Raw genomic sequence first — 6332 nt, forward strand, 5'->3', positions numbered from 1 at the left:
GAGAGTCACTCGTGAATGTAGAAAAAGCGGGGAAAGTGGTAAAGAAAGGAGAATCCAGTGAAAAGAAATAGGAAGATGAACAGTTGTTGTGGATCATGAAGTAGAGTGAGTATGATGTGATTGAACAGCTAAAGAAGACACCTGCTAAAATCTCCTTGCTATCATTAATATTGAGCTCGGAAGTGCATCGCCATGCCTCACAGAGGGTTCTGGACCAAGCCTTTATAACCCCCGATATCACACCAGGGCAATTTGAGAAAATAGTTAGACAAATTTAGGCATCCAATTTCGTCACTTTCTCAGAAAACGAAATAGACCTGGCTGGCTTGAAGCATACTAAGGCTCTGCATTGGACAGTTAAGTGTAAAGGATGTATGGTCGCTAAAGTCTTGATTGACAATGGCTCGACACTCAATGTCTTCCCTAATGCAACCCTGGTAAGACTCCTAGTAGACCCATCTGGGGTACGCTGAAGTGCTATGATTGTAAGGGCATTTGATGGCACAAAGAGAGATGTACTAAGAGACATTGACTTGCCACTTCAAATTGGGGCATGTACTTTCGATGTTACATTCCAGGTAATGAATATTGAACCAGCATACACTATGCTGTTATGAAGGCCTTGGATCCATTCAGCAAATGCGGTGCCCTCAACTCTACACTAGAGGATCAAATATGTCTTGAATGGCAAAATCATCTGGTGAGAGAAGAAGAAGCTATGCTAGTCACTAAGCCCCAGTTAGTTCCTTATATGGAAGCAACTGAACGATCCTTAGAGAGTTCATTCCAAGCATTGGAATTGCAAGGAACTACCTTGGGAGATGGGGGAGCTATGGCCATGGTTGCAAAAGTGATGATGAAAAATGGTTATGAAGAGGGCAAGGGATTAGGCGCTACCCTATAAGGAATTATCAAACCCATGTCAGCTACTCGAAGAAATGGTCACTCTGGGTTGGGATATGATAAAGATGCCCTGACTGACGAAAGGTTTTGGATGAGGAACATGCTCAGGGATAAGAGATTTGACAAATCACTCAAAATGAGGAAAAACGTTCCAAAAATAGCAGATGTTTTTATTAGGCCAATCATTGAAAACTTAGAAGAACAAGATGGAGAATCTCCCTCAAGGCTATCTATCAATGTCCTGCACCTAGATCCCATGTCTGAAGTGCTAATCTCATCGACCGCTAAGGGGCAAGAGCTTGACAATTGGGAAGCCGAGGATATCCCTATGCTTTATTTCGAGTAAAGTATATTTTATCACTAACACTTGATTACTTCGTCCATGGTGTCAAGTGTGATTTTGTAAATGGACCTTTTCTTATGATTAAACGATTAACAAATTAATAGCGCACTTTCCCAAGTTCTGTGTCCAATCTTTTCTTTTAAAAAATTCATGATTAAAATTTAATCTTTAATATACTCAATTTTCATTTCTTCAGGACCATTAGCCAACCCAGCCATAATAATCCAAACAACTCTAAAATCCCTTGTGTTAACTTTGAGAGTCCCATTATTGCCATTGACACAAGTGATTCTGAAGAAGAGCCTGTGAAAGAGCAGGGGGAAGCAGACAAACCCACTCTGGTACCCTGTAGAGATGAAATGAGTACCTTAAATTTAGGGATAGAGGAAAATAAAAAGGAACTCAGAATAGTGAATAATGAAGAATTAAAAGACATGATTCAATTGCTAAAGGAATTCATCGACGTATTCGCATGGGGTTACAATGATATGCCAGGACTGGATCCTCAAATAGTCACGCATAAAATTCCCTTGATTCCTGGTACAGTCCCAGTTAAATAAAAAATAAGGAGAATGAACCCTAACACACTGCTCAAGGTTAGGGATGAAGTTAAAAAGCAATATGATGCCAGATTCCTAGAGGTGGTAAAATACCCTGAATGGGTAGCTAATGTTATCCCCATAACGAAAAAGGATAACAAGGTAAGATATGTGTTGACTACAGGGACCTTAATAAGGCAAGTTTGAAAGATGATTTCCCTCTCTCACATATAGATGTGCTGGTGGACAATGCTGCAGGATTGGAGAGATGTTCATGTATTAACGGAGCCTCAGGGTATAATCAGATTTTGATGGACAATGACAACAAAGAAAAGACTGCCTTTATCACTTAGTGGGGAGTTTTTTGCTATTGAGTGATGCCCTTTGGGCTAAAGATTGCAGGGGCTACCTACCAATATGCCATGGTCACATTAGTCCATGACATGATGCACAAAGAAGTGGAAGTTTATATGGATGACATGATCATTAAATCCAGAGGGACTGAAAGCCAAGTACAAGTATTTGAAATGTGACACGCAAGTTATGCCACTAGCACTCTATTTTATCGATTTCATTTGATTTATTTATTCAAAAACTTTATTGAATATTTAGTCTATTTTTACTTTTATCAAAATATAACTAAATTTGAAATTTCAAAAATTTTAAAGATAAGCCGACAAAGTGTGTAATTTGGACTAAAGACAATTTCAATATATACTCAATTTCTCAAACTTAATAGTCTCAAAATTTTCAAACATAATGTATCTCAATGCATTTCTAAATCTCATTAGATTTTCAATATCTCAATATTCACAAGTATAATCTCATTATAACTCAAATTCAATTCACATACTAAAATACTTACTTTGAATAGCTTCCATAATTCATAGGTTAATTACATGAGTTTATTTTGTACAAGATATACAAATAATTTACAATGTGCTAGGAATGAACAATATACATAACATGTATATAATGTGCCCTATCTACATGCATTGAGGTGACAATCTTGAACTCTTGACACTTTTGCATCCGACTCCAAAAATCTCTTTTACCTTGATGAAGCAATTCCATCGCTAAGCATTTCTTAGTGGTGCAATAATATAACTAGAAATAATATATACAAGTAAAGAAATAAATAAATGATTATTCATATACACAAGAATCTATTTAATTTGGTATGTTATTTCTATTATCAACAATCTTATATACTAGTTTGTTCCTCTTTGGAAGTGCTTAGTTTATAACTTTTCAATACTAGCGGTATATAATTTATTCTATCTGTATTGTATTTCAAGTCATTTATATTTTTGTTATGTTTCTTTTGCTAATCTCTTTTGCTTATTCATTCAATACTTAATTTAATTGTGATTTTCATTATACTTAACTTAACTTAGTCATCAATTGAATAATACTTTAATTGAGTAACCTATACTAGATGATACCATGGGACGCGCCAACCACGATGGCTAAAGAGCCATGATATCACATAATCGGCATAAAAGCCATGAATACGGGCATAAAAGCCATGGATACGGGCATAAAGCCAAGAATATAGGCATAAAGCCTTTCCTTTCGCAGTACTGCTAAAACAATACCCTATTGGCATGCCAAACTATCCAAACCAATCTTGTTAGGTATACTAGGGCATTTGATATTTTAAAATGTTAATATATTGTGCTTTATAACTTCATTATTTCATGATAAATTTCAATCATAATTCATACATTTATTTGATCATTTATATGATCACAATTCACATCAATTATTCTTTTATACCATTGTACTCAAAATACTTCTCCTCTTTACAATAATGAGAACTAATGTCTCATTCATACATTAATATAGTTTATTTATCCATTTATTATGTTATTCATATTGATCGCAATTCTAAACAATTGTTCACATGTACCATTGTATTCAAAACATTTTTCCTTTCTCATTTATACATTCAAGAATCTACTTATGTAATTACAAATTTTATATTTCAAGTTGAGTTTCTAATATTTTATGAATTCCATTTGTGATGGGCATATATGCCCTAACTATCTATTCACATCAATTAGGTGACTTATTTTTCATGTTTCAAGTAATTCATGAATATTTCATGGATTTCAAATTTATGGCCTAAATTTCTTTTTAACAATTTTGACTAGGATTCATAGTCCATATTTGTCATACAATTCTAAGCATTTAAGCTTAGAATTGGTTCTAGGTCTTCATCTTAATTCACTAATCATTGTGATTACTATTCACCATACTAGTCAACCAAAATGTTGACCTTTTTATACTTAATGAATATATTAATTCTTATTACACCAAGATCCCACATTTTGAGTTTTACATTTGCTAGTATTAATTGCCAATTGCAATTTAAAGTCCCCTAGATGCATTTCTAATTTCAAATTTTGAATTTCAAGTTTTGGTGTCACTATTCATTTCATTAGTCAACTAAAATGTTGACTTTTGCATAAACAATAGGTACATTGGTTTTAATACTCCCAACATACCACATTTTGTATTCAAAACTTGTTGGTTTTGGTCACTTTCTCAAAGCTTAGGTCATTTTGGCAAAATTGCCAATTTTTGGTTTTGGTGTCACTATTCACCTCATTGGTCAACAAAAATGTTGACTTTTGGATAGAAAATAGGTGTATTGGTCTTAACACCTCAAACATACCACATTTTGTATTTCAAACTTGTTGGTATTGGTTGCTAATACCATTTTTAAGCTTAATGCTAATTGAGCAAAATTTTCGGTTTTCATGCTTCATCTTTACTGTTCCATTTGTTATTTTTACAGTGGGAATTTGAGGAAATGGTAAACATGAAAGTTTTTCCTTATTTTGTCTAGTTGAATTTCCGTTTTTGAATCACTCCATTTGGAGTTTTGTAGCTCAAGTTATGGCCAAAATAAGTTTCGAGATTTTGGATTTTTGGTCCAACTTTGGTCAGTAATTTGATTAAGTTAAGTTCATAATTTGGTCTAAATTTCTTCATATGAAATGTTCTACTATGCCTTAGGTTTTCATCGGTTCAAGAATCGCCTAAATCCGAGTTTTCTAGAGAGAGTTATAGCCATCCAAACATTACTGCTCAAATGAAAATCTGCAGAGTTGCAGGTTTGAACAGTATCTGTGACTGCCATTTGGGTTAGGTTCTGGTCATAATTTGGGGTAGGTTTCTTCATGAAAGTTGTTTGTCTATGTCTTAACTTATTGCTGTAAAAATTTCAGGTCAATTGACCAAATCTACAGTGAGTTATGGCCAAATGAACAGTTACTTTTCATTTGGTCAGTTCTGCAGAATTCAGTGCAGGGTATCCGGATTGGGGCTGAGTTTTGGTCCTTTTGCTTTGATCTTTTGGGCATGGTTTCTTCAGCAAAAATGTGCCATTATAAGCCTAGTTTTATGTACAATTGGCCAAACATCAATTGGACTAACACAGCCCAAGTTATGGCAGTGCAAAGGGACTGAATTTTCAGTCCCCATGCTGCTGTCCTAGGGCAGATTTCACCTTTACTTTACCATACTATTTTTCAGTTCTAATTATGGTCAACATACCTAAAATGGTCACTAATTGACCCTTATAATGTTCTTTCACAATTTCATAAGCTAAATCCAAGTTTCACTTCTCAAAACCCTAATGTCCAATTTAAATTACCCATAAACCTCAATTAGCACACTAATTCAACATCAATGCATATTCATACCTTAAACATCATTTCTATCCATTCTAAATTCATTAAAACAATCAACCACATCCTTCCTTAGGGCTGCCAAAAATTGAAGATGCCCTAACACATATAATTTACTTCAAATTCTTACAATTTCTTAACTTAAAATGATGCTCTAACAAGGATTAAAGGAGTGTGAGTGAAAGGATAGCACTAACCTCACTTTAACCTCTTGTAGGGCAGATTTCTTCAAGCTAAAACTTCACTTTCCTTCTTCTTCTTGGCTGCCAAAAGCTTCCCCAAGTGATATGGTCAAGGTTTAATGAAAGGGGTTAGGGTTTAGTAGTGGAAACAAGAGAGAAATGAAGCTTAAAGGAGCTTTAATGGTGGAACCTCTTCTCTCTCTCTCTCTCAACGTTTTTTAGGCTGCCCAAGGTTGAAGATGCAGATTGGTTTTTTATATTTTTGGTCTCTTTTATCTCTTTTAATAAGTTTAACAAATTGTGATTGGTGGAGTAAATTTAAATGACATCATATGATGTCATAATTAGCATTTTCTTTCATTTTCTTTTCTTCTCTTCTCTACTCATTTTCAATTCAATTTCTAGTAATGTTTATTCATATTTTATGTCATATTAATTATTTACTCAACTGGACAAGTCAGCCAAAAATTGTCTCTGAAGGCGAAATGACCAAAATGCCCTCCGTTTGGCTTAATGTGTCAAAATTGTCTGTACCGATTGAAAAATTTTTCTAAATATTTTCTTGGCATTCTAATGCCATAGGAACCTCAATGACCCTTCTCTGGAGTCTCAAAAATTATTTTATAATTTTTCCCCCGGGTCTAGGGCTCCTCGTTAACCGCAACTT

The sequence above is a fragment of the Hevea brasiliensis genome, chromosome 4, assembly GCF_030052815.1.
Source record: "Hevea brasiliensis isolate MT/VB/25A 57/8 chromosome 4, ASM3005281v1, whole genome shotgun sequence".
NCBI classification, from domain to species: domain Eukaryota; kingdom Viridiplantae; phylum Streptophyta; class Magnoliopsida; order Malpighiales; family Euphorbiaceae; genus Hevea; species Hevea brasiliensis.